General features: G+C 43.4%; 2 long non-coding RNA genes across 2 annotated transcripts; both read right to left on the minus strand.

Annotated features, from left to right (window-relative positions):
- Positions 1-1,284: 1,284 nt before the first annotated feature.
- LOC310964448 lies at positions 1,285-10,906 on the minus strand. Its single transcript, XR_014593737.1, has 5 exons — positions 10,860-10,906; positions 2,107-2,211; positions 1,916-2,031; positions 1,543-1,674; positions 1,285-1,393 (listed from the first exon to the last, which is right to left on the minus strand). It is a non-coding gene; the product is annotated as an uncharacterized lncRNA (long non-coding RNA).
- LOC310964452 lies at positions 4,462-6,065 on the minus strand. Its single transcript, XR_014593740.1, has 4 exons — positions 5,941-6,065; positions 5,710-5,841; positions 5,456-5,567; positions 4,462-4,623 (listed from the first exon to the last, which is right to left on the minus strand). It is a non-coding gene; the product is annotated as an uncharacterized lncRNA (long non-coding RNA).
- Positions 10,907-18,398: the final 7,492 nt, after the last annotated feature.

The raw sequence follows: 18,398 nt of genomic DNA on the forward strand, positions 1-18,398 counted from the left end.
TAAATGAAGTGCTTTTATGGACACTATGTGCTCTATTAGCATGAACTATGTCACAAAAAACACCTAACAACTGAACAAAGACCTGTCTGTGTGCAGGAAGTGTGACACATTTCATAAACCAGGTGAAGCTTACAGACTGCGTGTCACAGTGTTATAGTGCCACCACCTGGACGAACAGGAAACTACTCAAAAAGAAACATGACACACAGAAAACAGTGACTTTAGTGCACATACGTCTTTACCAAAGACTCCCCTCTGTGTGAGAAGGTCCCATCAAAAATATTACAGAAGGGAAACCTTAGTTTTGTTGGTCTCACTCCAGGAAACGAGGTGTGAATAAAGCGGGTTAAATTACATTAGCACGTCAACATTAGCACTTAAGCACTGAACTGAAATGTCAAAGGCATTAAAAAGGTTTGGTGCACACTGAATGTGAATCTCCTCTCATATTTCTAAACATGATGAGACTCGATGGTTAGCAGAGTAAACGCCTCATATATCTATTAAGGTAAGAATCATGTCAGGTTGCCGATAGAAGTGGGCGGGCACATGGACCCCTTGTGAGGTCCAACTCAGGATCCAATCAATGCACCCTTGCCCACCCAAGCTCCTCCCTTTCCTGCCAAAACTTAAAGATGGCAGCGCCCCGTGGACATGTAAAAAAAAGAAGATGGCAGCGTCCGGGGCGGTTTCTGACAGTTGAGTCAGGGGTAGTCTGACTGTCTGGGCTGAGTTCAGCACCATGGACAGACAGCAGACGACCACCTGTCCGTCAAACACCAGCTATTTATCTTTACTGTAAGTTACTGAATATAAAGTATAGACAAAGTGGGAGACACAGGATGTTGTCACCATTAAATCTGTTGCACACAGTTGTGATTAAAACAGATGCATCTGGAAGAAGTTGATAGAAATTTCTCCTCTTATATTTCTAAACATGAACAAAAGTAAAAGAAGAGACTGGAACATGAATGCTGAAGCGTTTATTGCAGTAAATGTAAAAGCTTGTGTTTGCAGTGGTTATCATGAAACAGACTGGTCCAACTGCAGCACAGCTGATCAGCTGTCCATGTCCACACTGACTGGAGATGTGAAATCAGCTGCTGATGATCACATCTTCTTGGCGCAAGCAAAGAAATTAACTTCCGAGCAGCGTACGTCAAACCACCTTCCGTACACTGGAAAACAAAACTTCCTCTCAGTGGTTTAATAAACACAATGTCATATTCAAAACTTCATTCCCATTCTTAAATCTACAACCTTTACTCCTTCATTCTGCCTCACCTGTAAAGTTTGACTCGATGCAGTCCTCTCGTCCATCGCTGTTGTCTGGTTGACCAGGATACCAAAAGTTGTAGTCAAATTCAGATCCATCAGTGTTTCTGAACTCTCCCTGAAAAACACAAAGGTGAGGATCAGTGATGACATGTGACACACTCCATGTATCAGACATCAGGCTCTTTCCTCCCGTTCATCCATCACTGAGTTCACTAACAGCCAATCTGTCTGCTCTCTGATCACAATCACACATTCACTGCTCACCCCTGATCTTTGGGCTCCAATCCAGATCGTTTGTTCATAAAAGCTGGTATCCCAGGACAAACAAAGTACTTTCATCATCTCTGTTTGACTGTGAACTGAAACCAGGTCACTGTTTAAAGTGCGGCAGTGTTCCTGAAATCAAGAGAAATGTGAGCAATGTCATTATTCACCAGCACTTTATCATCACATACAGTATCATAGATGAAGATAGTTTTCTGCTGTGTGTGTGTGTGTGTGTGTGTGTGTGTGTGTGTGTGTGTGTGTGTGTGTGTGTGTGTGTGTGTGTGTGTGTGTGTGTGTGTGTGTGTGTGTGTGTGTGTGTGTGTGTGTGTGTGTGTGTGTGTGTGTGTGTGTGTGTGTGTGTTTCCATCACCTGTGCATCACTGAAAGTTTTTTGACTCCAGATCAATTTAGCACAGCGATTTTCATCAATGCGGCTCCATCCATCACCACATGGTCTGGGTTGACAAAAGTCCCTAGGTATACCTCCTGTGGGACCCAAATTGCTTAAATGAGTTTCTGTGGTTTTGGTTCAATCATGTGTTGTGATAGTTGGTTACTTACGCCCACCCTGGGTCAGAGTGTCTTGGACACAGACCAAAAGCAGGACAGCAGTTATCACAGCTGGACGCATGACTCAGGCCTCACTAACTCTCAGAGCTCCTCTTACTGAGACACATCAAACACCATGTTACTGTGAATATGTCGACGACACACAGTTGTACATTTCTGTCTCCTGGAAACATCGTCCTTGTTAAAAGACTAGTATGACATTTAGGGAAATACACATTAATTAATGTTTAGTACATAAACCTCAAAAGGAAAGAAAGTTTCATCTCATCACACCAACACACAGCAGCTTTCTGTCGATGTCAAGACTAACTATCAAATATAACGTCTTGTGTTCGGGTCCCAAATGTCCTTACATCAACTGTTCTGATATAAAACATAGAGAGAGAAAAAGCAGCTCACCACAGACGTGTTCTGGTTTCTCGTTGCTCCTCTGTCTGATTGTCAGGTGGCTCTTCCTCTGTCTTTAAACTCATCACTCATGCCCTGTGGATATGTACTGTAAATGTTCTGCCAATGTCACCAACTGGCTCATTTTGATATCATTCATTAAAAGAACAAACAGAAAGAAAGTATCACCATGTGACTCAGAGACAGACTCTTGTTTGAGGTGTTTTAAAAACTCACTTCAGCTGAGTTGGGGTTCAGTTTTATCCTCCAGTGACATTCAAAGTTCATAAGTTCAATCTGTTCGCTGATGACACCGTTTTCTATATTAGCATTATATTTGAGTTCAGTTCAGGTGAGGGACATCGCCTCTGGCCCAGAAACTGTTTAATGAACATTTGAGTTCCTCACTTTACATGTAAGGAGACATTCAGAGTTCAGAGAGAGTTCATATTGATCAGAACCACCAAAGGTTGTTTGATGTGACAACACTGAATATTTAAAGTTGAACTGTGGAGATATTGCGATAAATGTTATCAGTTGTCTTTTACCCTTAAAGTGTCATTAGGGCATTTTGCATCCCATGATCTGCATTTACATCAAATAAGCCACTGAGAGTTGTTTTGTGGATCACCAATTAACAGAAAATTCTCGGCCATTTGCTAAAAGCCAGACATGGCTAACAGTAGCTCGGGGTGGAGCGCTGAACCATCCAAAACGGCTTTTTTTTGGGAGGAAAGTATTTAATTGAACTTCAGTGCATTTGCTTATTAACTTGTATGGAGTGCCTTGCAATGCCTCAGCCGACTGCTAAGGCGTGTAGCATTGTAAACTCTGCGTACGCTAAGTTGATCAAGATTTCTGTCTGAGTGTCAGGTGGCTCTTCCTCTCCCTGTTAAACTCATCACTCATGCCCTGTGGACATGCTGATGTTCTGCCAATGTCACCAACCGGCTCATTTTGATATAATTCATTAAAAGAACAAACACAGAAAGAAAGTGTCACCATGTCACAGAGACAGACTCTTGTTTGAGGTGTTTTAAAAACTCACTTCAGCTGAGTTGGGGTTCAGTTTTATCCTCCAGTGACATTCAAAGTTCATAAGTTCAATCTGTACGCTGATGACACTGTTTTCTATATTAGCATTATATTAGAGTTCAGTTCAGGTGAGGGACGTCACCTCTGGCCTGGAAACTGTTTAATGAACATTTGAATTCCTCACTTTACATGTAAGGAGACATTCAGAGTTCAGAGCGAGTTCATATTGATCAGAACCACCAAAGGTTGTTTGATGTGACAACACTGAATATTTAAAGTTGAACTGTGGAGATAAATTGTTCTTTCGCCTTAATAAATGTTTGATCACATGGAGAGACTGTTGCTTCATTAAATTTACAAATAGTTGCACATTTAGTTATTTGTTTACTTCAGTGATACTTATATTTATCTAATATGTGATAAAATATGTCTTTACACATTAAAATGATGCCATCAGAGGAAGAAGACTATCATTTTCATGCCTAGGCCTGTAGGTTACTTCACTCCTGTCGTGCATGCTCACTCATGATGTCCTTGCTGTCATAATAGCAAACATGCAAACACAGAAGTGTGCAATAACAATGTGAATCAACAGATAAAATAATGATAATTGCTTACAGGTCGTTCACATGGTTCAAGGCAACAAGACAAACCAAAGGAGGAAGGCAGCACATAAAGCCTCTAATTAAGTGAGTGGAAACACCTGAGGGGGGCGTGTCCTTTCCAAGCCAGACTGCCTCAGGTGTGGTCAGGTGAACTCTGTTTATTGCCACAGGTGAATAATATGTTGCAGTGTAACGAGCCACATTAAAGCCACATAGATTTCTCCTCTCATATTTCTAAACATGAACAGAAATAAAAGAAGAGGCTGGAACACGAATGCTGAAGCGTTTATTGCAGTAAATCTAAAAGCTTGTGTTTGCAGTGGTTATCATGAAACAGACTGGTCCAACTGCAGCACAGCTGATCAGCTGTCCATGTCCACACTGACTGGAGATGTGAAATCAGCTGCTGATGATCACATCTTCTTGGCGCACACAAAGAAATTCTGCTTTGAGCAGCGTATGTCATGCCACCATACCCAGCCTTGGAAAAAAAACAGAAAACATCCCATTCAGTGGTTCATTAAACACAAATGTCTGAATTCAAACAGAATCATCTTGTTTCTTCACATTTCCTGATAATGGACGAACATTTTTATCTTATGAACGTGAAATACTGAGAGGGCCGGGACTGCTTCAATATGGCTCTCAGACATTTTGTCATGGCTGCTATATAAATGTTCTATCTATCTTTCTTAAAGTGCTCGTTTCACATTGATGAAGGTCACTTGTTCAGGAGGAGGTACAGGTTCATGATAAACGATGATGATGCTAAACAGGCTGCAAGTTCCAATCTGTGTGTGTGTGTGTGTATTTCTGTTTACAGGTGTATTTCTGTGGCAGAGTTACAGCGCCACCTGCTGTAATGGCCCGGCATGTGTACTACAGCGCTAGTTTCAACGGTTTCGTGTGGACACAGATATTTCTGTGTGATCGGGAAAAAGATGTGTTTCGATCGTGGGGACGTACCCTTAGTTTTTTGATTGATGGCTGTCGTATGTTTTTGATCAATCTTGCTAATTTATAGTAGAAACGTGTTTCTGAGTCCCATACATCTTTTGGCAGTGAGTCAATTTTTCAGTTATGGTTTTTCACATGATGCAGGTTAGTAAAAATCCATCATGGCCGAGTTTTATGGTCTAATACACTTTTTTGTCCCTTGAGCTGGTTATGCGTGTTGAATTTCCAGATCCTGTGTCTTTTCTCGAGGCGGCCGGTCGCTCTCTCCTCATAGGGAACAAAGAAACCCTACGTGTACACACGTCCTTAATCCTCAGTCTAAAAACGACCTTTCTGTCGACTCTATTTTTCCTTACCAAAATTGAAAATCATTACGACACAGTCCTCTTGTCCAGCAGCGTTGTCAGGCTGACCCAATGCCCATCTACGGTAGTCCAGTTCAGATCCATCAGTGTATGTGAACTTGCTCTGGAAAGGGTCAGTGATGACATGTGACACACACTCCTCTATGTATCAGACATCAGGCTCTTTCCTCCCATTCATCCATCACTAAGTTCACTAACAGCCAATCTGTCTGCTCTCTGATCACAATCACACATTCACTGCTCACCCCTGATCTTACGACTCCGATCCAGACAATTTGAATTCCTCTTTTTTCACGCCAGTTCAAACAAACCAGGTTATACAGGTCATCCCTACTGTGCATTGTCACCAGACCACCATTCAGAGTGCGGCAGTGTTCCTGAAATCAACAGAAACGTGAGCAAGTGTTGGACTTCACTGTCTGCACAAGATGAGTTTTATTTTGTCATATAAAAAACATTCTCTGTGTTTCCATCACCTCTGCATCAGTCCAAGTTTTTGGAGTCTCGAAGTATTTAACACAGCGATTGTCATCAATGCGGCTCCATCCGTCACCACATGGTATATCTGGATAATGTTTACATCTGGGCAGATCATAATCAGCTGTGGGAACAAAAGTACTTTAATGACCGCTACACATCTTCCACCACAGGCTAACAATGCATTTATTTTGAATGCACCTTGGCTAAGAAGCTGATTGGCTTAAATCATTTTTTTTACATCCTGCACTTACTGTATATGTGGAACTCTGTAGTTTGGCTTATTTGAAGCTAGAGAGCTGACCTAATTCTAGATTTCCTGGGTTTCTACCTTCATGGTTGAATGCACCTAATGGAAGTCGCTTTGGACAAAAGCGTCAGCTACATACAATAACGTGTTGGTGATGAATGGTACTTACGTAAATCTTCTGTCACAGTGACCTGGATACAGACCAACAGCAGGACAGCAGTCACCACAGCTGGACCCATGACTCAGGACTCAATAACTCTCAGAGCTCCACAACTGGAATAAGACCTGGAAATGTGAACGTTTAAAGTGTGAATGTCAGAAAAAATGGAAAAATTCAACACTCAGCAGGCTTAAGGTGAGACTAACATGAGGGGGAAATACACTTATTCAACAAACTAGTTAGTTGTGAAGCAAGAAACCACAACATGTTTTTACACTTCAGTCTTTGTACAGGTTAAAGAAACAAGATGCACCATTTTAATTAGCTGCTATTGATAATATTATTCATCACTAATAGCATCAGCCACATTCAAAGAGTCAGCCACATTCAAAGAGTTATGAAATGTTTTTCAGTACTAATTTAATTGCATTGTAACAGCAGAACCATCTTTTCTTTGTGTCTTCTGTAATTTAATCTCTAGAAAGGCTGATTTAGTAAGTGGAGACCCCCAGGGTTCAAGTCTTGGAACCCTAATGTTCAGTCTGTAGATACTGTCATTAGGACACATCATTCAGTTATAATTACATCAAACGCTGTTACTGTAAATTGATGATACTTAGTTGTACATGTCTCTGTCTCCTGGAAACACTGTCTCTGTAAAAAGACTAGTTTGATATTTAGAAAATTCACTTTTTAAAGTATAAACACGGCTGCTTTCAGACATAAACCTCATAGAACATGTTGACAACAGCAGTTTGATCACATCCATAATCAGATCTCTACAGCAGCAATCTGTCAATTTCAAAACTATCAAATATAACGTCTTGTGTTCAGGTCCCAAATGTCCTTACATCAACTGTTCTGATATTATAAAACATAGAGAGAGTAAAAGCAGCTCACCACAGACGTGTTGTGGTTCCTCATTGCTCCTCTGTCTGATTGTCAGGTGGCTCTTCCTCTGTCTTTAAACTCATCAGATGCCCTGTGGATATGTATTGTAAATGTTCTGCCAATGTCACCAACTGGCTCATTTTGATATCATTCATTAAAAGAACAAACACAGAAAGAAAGTATCACCATGTCACAGAGACAGACTCTTGTTTGAGGTGTTTTAAAAACTCACTTCAGCTGAGTTGGGGTTCAGTTTTACCCTTCAGTGACATTCACAGTTCATAAGTTCAATCTGTACGCTGATGACACCGTTTTCTATATTAGCATTATATTTGAGCTCAGTTCAGGTGAGGGACATCGCCTCTGGCCCTGAAACTGTTTAATGAACATTTGAATTCCTCACTTTACATGTAAGGAGATATTGATCAGAACCACCAAAGGTGGTTTGATGTGACAACACTGGATATTTAAAGTTGAAGGGTGGAGATGTCCAATATTGGGAATAAACGTTCTAAGTTGTCTATTTATCTTTAGTGTAAGTTACTGGATATAAAGTGAAAAAGTAGGAGACACAGAATGTTGTCACCATTAAATTTGTTGCAGAACAGTTATTTTTCCTCATATTTCTAAACATGAACAGAAATAAAAGAAGAGGCTGGAACATGAATGCTGAAGCGTTTATTGCAGTAAATCTAAAAGCTTGTGTTTGCAGTGGTTATCATGAAACAGACTGGTCCAACTGCAGCACAGCTGATCAGCTGTCCATGTCCACACTGACTGGAGATGTGAAATCAGCTGCTGATGATCACATCTTCTTGGCGCACACAACGTTATTCTTCACTGAGCAGCGTATGTCACGCCACCTTACCCATTCTGGGAAAAAAAAACAGAAAACATCCCATTCAGTGGTTTATAAATGTACTGAATATCGAGTACAGCTGCCCTGTAGTTTCCCAACTTGGGATCAATAAAGTATATCTATCAATCTATCTATCTATCTATCTATCTCAAAGTGCTCGTTTCACATTGATGAAGGTCACCTGTTCAGGAGGAGGTTCATGATAAACGATGATGATGCTAAAAACTTCCATTCTGTTTGTGTTTAAGTGTATTTCTGTGGTAGAGTTACAGCGCCACCTGCTGTAATGGCCCGGCATGTGTACTATGGTCGTGTTTTGTGGTCTAATACACTTTTTTGTCCCTTGAGCTGTTTATACGTGTTGAATTTTCAGATCCTGTGTCTTTTCTCGAGGCGGCCGGTCGCTCTCTCCTCATAGGGAACAAAGAAACCCTACGTGTACATACGTCCTTAATTCTCAGTCTAAAAACGACCTTTCTGTCGACTCTATTTTTCCTTACCAAAACTGATAATCATTTCGACACAGTCCTCTTGTCCGGCAGCGTTGTTTGGCTCACCCCATGCCCAAACACGGTAGTCCAGTTCAGATCCATCAGTGTATGTGAACTTGCCCTGGAAAGGATCAGTGATGACATGTGACACACACACTCCTCTATGTATCAGACATCAGGCTCTTTCCTCCCATTCATCCATCACTGAGTTCACTAACAGCCAATCTGTCTGCTCTCTGATCACAATCACACATTCACTGCTCACCCCTGATCTTACGACTCCGATCCAGGCAGTTTGGAGTTCTCTTGTTGCACGCCAGTTCAAACAAATCAGGTTATACATGTCCTCCCTTTTGTGCATTGTCACCAGACCAGCATTCAAAGTGCGGCAGTGTTCCTGAAATCAACAGAAACGTGAGCAAGATGAGGAGAGATTAATTATCATTCTCTCTGATCCCTGTGTGTGTTTGCATCACCTCTGCTTCACTGAAGGTTTTTGGAGTCTTGAAGTATTTAACACAGCGATCGTCATCAAGGCGGCTCCATCCGTCACCACATGGTCTGTCTGGATATTGCCTACATAATAACAGTTCTGCACCAGCTGTAGGAACAAGAGTGCTTTAATAACCAGGTTTTTGGGTTTTTTAGCTTATTCAATACATTGTTGCTGAACCCATTGTACTTACGTGGAAATACAAATGTATCAGTGTCCTGGACACAGACCAAAATTGCTCAAATTACCAAATCTCTGTAATTTTGGTTCAATAATGTGTCGTGATAGTAAGTTACTTATGCACTAACTGGGTCACAGTGTCCTGGGCACAGACCAACATCAGCAGTTCAATTCAATTCAATTCAAAAAACTTTATTTGTCCCCGGGGGGCAATTCAGGGCACACAGTGCAGCAAATAACGACAGTGCAACTATACAAAAACATTTTAACCATCAACCAATAACTATCAACAAGAATAAAGTGTAGAAGAAGAATAAGTGTCAGGATGTTAGTGTGTTAGTACAGGTTAGATACGGAGAACATCGTCGGCGTGAGATGTAGAAAGACATGTGTGTATCAGATGTCAGCAGACGTAAACAATGTAAACATGCAGTAGACTGTTAAAACGGGTATAAACAGAACTGTAGTGCAGAAAAGATATAAGTGGACAATGATCGGATTCAGATGAGGTCAGACATGATACATGTGTGTGATGAGCAGACGTAAACAGAACTATAGTGCAGTAATAGAGTATAAATATAATGTATAACTATAAGCTAAATAATAAAGTGATAGTGGTGCATGGCAGGAAAACAGCAGTCTAAGTATATGCTAGCTCTGTGTAACAGATGAATATTGAATAAATATAAAATAAAGTGACCATAGTGCTGTAGTCATCACAGATGGACGCATGACTCAGGCCTCACTAACGCTCAGAGCTCCACAGCTGGAATATGACCTGACCATATTCCAGCTGTCACCTCTGCATCAGTCCAAGTTTTTGGAGTCCTGAAGTATTTAACACAGCGATTGGACAAAAGCGTCAGATACATACAATTACGTGCTGGTGATGAATGGTACCGACTTAGACCTTCTGTCACAGTGACCTGGAGACAGACCAACAGCAGGACAGCAGTCACCACAGTTGGACCCATGACTCAGGACTCAATAACTCTCAGAGCTCCACAACTGGAATAAGACCTGGAAATGTGAACGTTTAAAGTGTGAATGAAAGCAGGCAACACTCAATAGGCTTTAGATGATCAATCAAACATAATCAATACATCATATTTTGGTAAATATGTTTATTCCTCTCCATGTGCAGTAAACATTTGCTTGTTTGTATCTTAACCAAACGACCATTATTTATTTGTGTCTTCTGTAATTTTATCAGAAAGGCTGATATAGTGAGTGGAGACCCCCAGGGTTCAGGTCTTGGACCCCTTTTGTTCATTCTGTAGGTACAGTCAATAAGGCACATACAGACGACACACAGTTGTGCATATCTCAGTCTCCTGGAAACACTGTCCCTGTTAAAAGACTAGTTTGATATTTAGGGAAATACACTTTAAAGTATAAACACGGCTGCTTTCAGACATTAACCTCATAGAACATGTGGACAACAGCAGTTTGATCACATCCATAATCAGATCTCTACAGCAGCAATCTGTCAATTTCAAGACTATCAAATATAACGTCTTGTGTTCAGGTCCCAAATGTCCTTACATCAACTGTTCTGATATTATAAAACATAGAGAGAGAAAAAGCAGCTCACCACAGACGTGTTCTGGTTCCTCGTTGCTCCTCCGTCTGATTGTCAGGTGGCTCTTCCTCTGTCTTTTAACTCATCACTCATGCCCTGTGGATATGTACTGTAAATGTTCTGCCAATGTCACCAACTGGCTCATTTTGATATCATTCATTAAAAGAACAAACACTGAAAGAAAGTATCACCATGTGACTCAGAGACAGACTCTTGTTTGAGGTGTTTAAAAAAACTCAGCAGAAACTCACTTCAGCTGAGTTGGGGTTCAGTTTGAGCCCCCAGTGACATTCACAGTTGATTAGCTCAATCTGTACGCTGATGACACCGTTTTCTATATGAGCAGAGTAGCACCATTAAAACTGTGTTCCTTTGAATCTGTGAGATCTAACTCAGCTTCAACTCAGTCCAGTTTGGGTCTTTTCCATCCCTGACCCAGGTGTGGCTCCACTAAGAGAGCTGAAGTGACCCTCTTATATTTTCACACTGACCCTTACAGAGTCTCTCTCTCTCTGTGTGTAAGGTGATGAAGTCTGTACTGAGTTCAGTTCAGGTGAGGGACATCGCCTCTGGCCCAGAAACTGTTTAATGAACATTTTAATTCCTCACTTTACATGTAAGGAGACATTCAGAGCTTGGAGCGAGTTCATATTGATCAGAACCACCAAAGGTTGTTTGATGTGACAACACTGGATATTTAAAGTTGAAGGGTGGAGATGTCAAATATTATTCAACACTCACACGGCAAAAACAGGGGAGGGATGAAGATCAGGAAAAAACAAGCCCCAACCAGTCAATTCTAGTTTGAACCATTGCAGAAGTGCCAAAAATTGCGAAAAGAGTGGCGTTGCGTAACCATTCTGCGTGCATCGTTGTGTTTGTTCACTTCTGTCTCATACAAGGTTTGTGATTTTATGTTAGGAAGCAACAGTCTCTCCTTGTGATCAAATACAACATTATGGAGAAAAAACAACTAAACATTTATTCCAAATATTTGACATCTCCACATTTAAACTTTAAATATCCAGTGTTGTCACATCAAACATCCTTTGGTGGTTCTGATCAATATGAACTCGCTCCGAACTCTGAATGTCTCCTTACATGTAAAGTGAGAAATTCAAATGTTCATTAAACAGTTTCTGGGCCAGAGGCGATGTCCCTCACCTGAACTGAACTCAGTACAGACTTTATCAGCTTACACAGAGAGAGAGAGAGACTCTGTAAGGGTCAGTGTGAAAATAAGAGGGTCACTTCAGCTCTCTTAGTGGAGCCACACCTGGGTCAGGGATGGAAAAGACCCAAACTGGACTGAGTTGAAGCTGAGTTAGATCACACAGATTTAAAGGAACACAGTTTTAATGGTGCTACTCTGCTAATATAGAAAACGGTGTCATCAGCGAACTGATTGAACTTATGAACTTATGAACTGTGAATGTCACTGGGGGATAAAACTGAACCCCAACTCAGCTGAAGTGAGTTTTTAAAACACCTCAAACAAGAGTCTGTCTCTGTCACATGGTGACACTTTCTTTCTGCACGCCTGTGAATGTTCCCATGTGTCCAGGTCATCGTTATCCCGAAAGCATCAGTCAAAAGCAACTGGACTTGTTTATTTGTCTAGGACGACGTTTCACCTCTGATCCAAGAGGCTTCATCAGTTTATGTGCACATCTGACCAGACTGGGACTGGACCAGGACCAGGACCAGGACCAGGCTGGGACTGGTCCAACTAACTGGTGTGGAGATCCCTTTGTGCTCCGAGTGCCAACGACCGTCTTTAGAGTGACAGTCGTTGGTGGGAAGTAGGTTTGGACTTGGCTGGTGCTGGTTCAGTTCCAGCCTGGTCCTGGTCCAGTGGTTGGTGGAAGTAGGTCTGGACTTGGTTAGTGCTGGTTTAGTCCCAGCCTGGTCCTGGTCCAGTGGTTGGTGGAAGTAGGTCTGGACTTGGTTAGTGCTCTATTGAGTCTTAACGACAGTCGTTGGAGTCACAGGAGGACGTTTGTGAACAGTTGTTCTTTGAGGTTGGATTGTTGAATGAAGGGATGAAAGGGCAGCATTGTAAATTGGAGATAAGTGGAGTCTCAGACCTCCTCCTCTGTTTAACGATGGTTTCTCTACTTTTGCATAGATGCTTCTTTTCCTCCTCTTTCAAACCATCTGTCCTCTCTGTCCAGGATGTGGACACTGTTGTCATCAGAGGAGTGGGCTTTCTCCCTGAGATGTGAGTGGGCAGCAGAGTCCAGACCTGAGGAGTTAGCTCTCCTGTGTTGGGGTTAGTTCATGCTCTGGTTGTTTTGTTTCTCCATTGTAAAGATCTTTGCGTTCCTCGTTGCATTAACAGCATAAACCAGGTTGCTTTTGTGGGTGTGTGGTGTTCTGTCCTTTGGATGTACCGGTCTCTGTCTGAGTGTGTTGCCGGGTTTGAAACACACAGGGATGCAGTGTTTGTTGAAGACCCTCCTGAGTTTCTCTGAGACCCCAGCCACTTAAGGGATGACTATGTTGTTTCTCTTGTTTTCTTTGGTTTGGTTTTCTTTCTTGAGGCAGCTGCCGTGTTCACAAAGGTCCAGCTGGGGGGGCCACAGGTTGTGAGGGCGCCTCTCAGGTGCTTGCGTTCTTGCCCATGGGCCTGTGAGCTGGTGGGTACGTTATCAGCTCTATGCTGCAGTGTTCTGATAACGCCAAGTTTGTGTTCCAAAGGGTGGTGAGAGTCAAACAGTAGATATTGATCTGTGTGAGTGGGTTTTCCGTATACCCCAATGTGGAGGCTCCTGTCATTCTCCATATGGACGTCACAGTCTAAGAAGGGCAAACTGTTGTCCTTGACTTCTTCTCTGGTGAACTTGATGTTTCTGTCCACAGAGTTCATATGTTTGGTAAAAGTTTGCACCTCTTTGGGTTTGATCTTAACCCATGTGTCGTCCACATATCTGAACCAACGGCTCGGGGTTCAAACCCTTGTCCTCGACCTCCTCCATGTATAGATTTGCCACAATAGCGGATACTGGTGAATCCGGGGCACAGCCGTGTTTCTGTCTGTAAAAAGTGCCGTTAAACTGGAAATATGTGGTGTTCAGGCACAAATCCAGAAGCTTAACAAAGTCAAATCAAATGAACCGTATTCAAAGATCCAGAAAAAACAGATTCAAAGAAACAACTAAGCATCGACACAACGAAGCATCTGAGGATTTAAAACTGCTGTTGAGCCACATAAGGGAGTCTTACTGGGAAGTTTCTGGTGGTCCAAGTTAGCATTTACAGAAACCGGATGAAAGCTTCAGAAAAAGCTCGTAAGTGTATTTTGAGTTCAGATTCTTTTGTCAAATGGTTCTGGTCCTCGGTCTGGGTGGGATGGAGAGGAGGAAACAGCTAGCTGGGCTCTGAAAAATGTTCACAGGGACGCAGCGTGAACACGTTGGTGGGATTTAAGGGAACTACTGCAAGCAAAGGTTTTCCCACATTCTTCACACCAATATGGTTTCTCTCCAGTGTGAACACGCTGGTGGGATTTAAGGTGGCTACTCTGAGCAAAGATTTTCCCACATACTTCACACCAATATGGTTTCTCTCCTGTGTGGACACGCTGGTGGGATTTAAGGGAACCACTCTGAGCAAAGATTTTCCCACATTCTTCACACCAATATGGTTTCTCTCCTGTGTGTACGCGTTGGTGACTCTTTAGGGCACCTAAATTCGTGAAAGCTGCAACACATTGACCACAGCTGTATGGTTTCTCTCCAGTGTGAATGCGTTGATGGATTTTTAGGGAACCTGATTCAGTGAAAGCTGCACCACATTGGTCGCAGCTGTATGGTTTCTCTCCAGTGTGAATGCGTTGATGGACCTTTAGGTGATTTGCTGCCTTGAAACCTGCACCACATTGGTCGCAGCTGTATGGTTTCTCTCCAGTGTGAATTCGTTGATGGACCTTCAGTTCATCTGCTCTCCTGAAACCTGCACCACATTGGTCACAGCTGTATGGTTTCTCTCCAGTGTGAATGCGTTGATGGCTTTTTAGGGAACCGGATTCAGTAAAAGCTGCTCCACATTGGTCACAGCTATATGGTTTCTCTCCAGTGTGAACGCGTTTATGGCCCTTTAGAGTGTTTGCTGTTGTGAAATCTGCACCACATTGATCACAGCTGTATGGTTTCTCTCCAGTGTGAATGCGTTGATGTACTTTTAGGTAACCTTTTGTAGTGAAAGCTGCACCACATTGGTCACAGCTGTATGGTTTCTCTCCTGTGTGAACTCTCATATGAATCTTCAAATGACTCTGTGCTGTAAAGGACTTGTCACAGTGCTGACACCTGGGTCTCTTTCCTCTTCTCTGTTTCTATAGCAACACACAGAGGGAGAGAGAGTTAGTGAGATGACATGATGAAGCAACTATCTACAACCATGACTAATATTTTGATCATGTCTGTGGAACATAAACCACAAGTGTTCCAGTTTGACTAATGCATCAGCACCTGTGACCACAGAGGGGCCTGGGGGGGGGCACTGGCCTCTGGAGACATTGAACCCATCACCACAGAACCCCCTTGACATTTCGTAAAGGGACCATGAGGAGCATTTGTCCGTAGCGGTTTATAAACACAACATTTAAAGATGGCTCCTCCTTCTCCTCCTCCCCCGCTCGGGTTTTTGTGATAGTCCAGTTCCCATCAACACATGATTTTAACAGCTGTGTGATGACAGTGACTGTTTATAGAAACGGCCGGGCAAAAACGTTGGATCTGTCACCCTAATGGTGAACCAGGTCCTCCCACTGGACCTCAGGGACCTCAGGGCCGTGTGCAGAGCCCCGGTGAAGACAGTTGCGGATGTCTGAACTCTAAACACTGCCCTTCTCCCAACCAGCTGTATGGATCATATTTGGATTAAATAATATTCCATGTGTCAGGACCCAAAGAACCAGGTCCAGGTCAGGACCCAAAGAACCAGGTCCAGGTCCAAGCGTGTGAAATGTGTTTCCTCAGGAGGGGGTCTGGAGTCTCCCTTAGAGAGAGGGGGAGAAGTTCAGCATCCGTGAGGAACTCGGAGTAGAGCCGCTGCTCCTTTGTGTTGAAAGGAGCCAGTTGAGGTGGTTCAGGATCATCTGGTAAGGATGAACCCTGGGCGCCTCCCTAGGGAGGTGTTCCAGGCACGTCCAGCTGGGAGGAGGCCTCGGGGAAGACCAAGGACCAGGTGGAGAGATTAGATCTCCACACTGGCCTGGGAACGCCTCAGGATCCCCCAGTTAGAGCTGGTTAATGTGGCCCGGGAAAGGGAAGTTTGGGGTCCCCTGCTGGAGCTGCTGCCCCTGAGACCTGATCCAGGATAAGAGGCTGAAGATGAGATGAGATGAGATGAGATGGATGTTTCATGTGTTACTCATAAATGTTTGACCCTCAGCTGCGGTGTAATATTTAGATTTGACCTTCAGTTTGAACGATACATCAAACATTTTGCCGTAAATCTGTGAAAAGTTAAGTTCACTGTTTTAAACTTTACTAAGGCGCCTTTATTTTCTTTGCTCTTTTACAAAACACGCACGCACGCACGCACGCACGCACGCACGCACGCACACACGCACACACGCGCACACACACACACACACACACACACACACACACACACAGTCAGCTGTCTGCTTCAATCTACAGCTGGCTGCACGCCAAGCAGTTGGGGGTTCGGTGCTTTGCTTAAAAGCACCTCGGCAGCCACCAGTCCACACCATGGTCCACACAGGGGCTCGAACCTAAGGGTTACTTATGGACTGACTCCAGCTGCAGTCACGTGAGTCACTCAGACTTCACGTTTGCATTAATTATGTTTTTGTGTTGTTTTATTTTCGTTCATAGTTTTAAATTAAGCAGCAAAGATTTTTATTTCATTCTGTTCATTTGCATAAAAACTCAAATATGCATCTAATCCAGTTCAGCCAATGAGGGGACCCGACTTCAGACACGTGAGGAGGTCCGCTCTGTGCGCTCTCGCGAGATTACACGATGCAAAACCAGCACAAAAAGAAGCAAAATGACTAAAAACCGCGAGGGGAAAAACCCAAGAAGAAGAAAGAAAGTGCTGAGTCATGTTTGGTTCGAGTCCTGAACACCGACCTGAGAGGACGAGCCTGCTGCTGCTGATCCGCCGGGCTCCGGGTCCTGCTGCTCCATCCCGCTCCTGCTCCTGATCCTGCTCCCGCTCCTTCTCCTGATCCCGCTCCTTCTCCCGATCCCGGTCCTGCTCCTGCTCCTGCTCACGGTCCTGATCCCGGTCCTGCTCCTGATCCCGGTCCTGCTCCTGATCCTGCTCCCGGTCCCGATCCTGCTCCCTGTCCCGGTCCTGGTCTCCCAGATCCTGCAGCTCTCCTCTCGGACTGCTGAACGCCCTCTGGGCGCTGCTCGCCTTGTGGCGTTTAGACCCGTCCACACTGAGGACGTCACCGTGTTGCGTTCAGGGCCCCGTGGGAACTTCCGCAGTTTCTTCTTCTTCTTCGGGGTTTTCCTACAATCAAACCAACTCCATCTCCCATAATGCCTTGCTCTCTTAGGTTGCTCCACTGTTTCTCACACCTTCTTTATTTCCGGTTTCCTCCCCTTTGTTTGTTGCTTTTCCCCTCAGACTGACGCTTGAACACACACACACACACACACACACACACACACACACACACACACACACACACACACACACACACACACACACACACACACACACACACACACACACACACACACACACACACACACACACACACGCACACACACACACACACAGCTTGAAGAATTAATAATCATTGAGTGAAGTATCATAATCGTGTGTTAGCGTGTGTGTTAGTAATGATTAATGAGAGTGTGATAATAAGACGCAGTATAAGTCTAATCATGTAAGAGTGTGAGAGTGTGAGAGTGTGAGAGTGTGAGAGTGTGTGTGTCTCTGCCAGGCTCGAAGCTCTCTGCAAAACACCAGCACACGAACATTGGCAGTCAGTCAAGGTCACAAAGACAATGAAACAGCCAGCTTGCACAAACGCACCTGGCAACTAGTTAAGATTAGAGTAGCGCCTTCCGCAAAACAACACCATATAAGGAGTCAGAGCACGAGGGAGGATGAGAGTGTGTGCTTCTTTCACAGATAAAGAAGAAGAGTGATGCAGAACAGATGATACCCCGACGCGCGCGGGGGTGGAAGATGAAGGAACGGCTACTTCTGAAATACACATATGTGCACGCACAAGCGGACACATAACCACGCCTTTGTAACAAACATAAACGCTGAAGTCGTTAGAATAGATATCAGAACGTCTTGGCTCTGATCACGGGTGCTGTGTTGCACACGTCTGTTTCGTCCGATGTCCTCCTGCTAATAAACGCCTGCTGACACTAAACTGCTGACTCCAGGAAGCCTCCTGTACAATTTGATTTACACAATCTATACTCTGTGAGGTCCTTCTGATTTGCATTGTGTGAAATATTGTGCAAAACACCACAAAAAGATGCAAAATGACTAAAAATAGATGCAAAACACCACAAATAGATGCAAAATGACTAAAAATAGATGCAA

This window comes from Echiichthys vipera, assembly GCF_963691815.1.
Source record: "Echiichthys vipera genome assembly, chromosome: 22".
Classification (NCBI taxonomy): Eukaryota; Metazoa; Chordata; class Actinopteri; order Perciformes; family Trachinidae; genus Echiichthys; species Echiichthys vipera.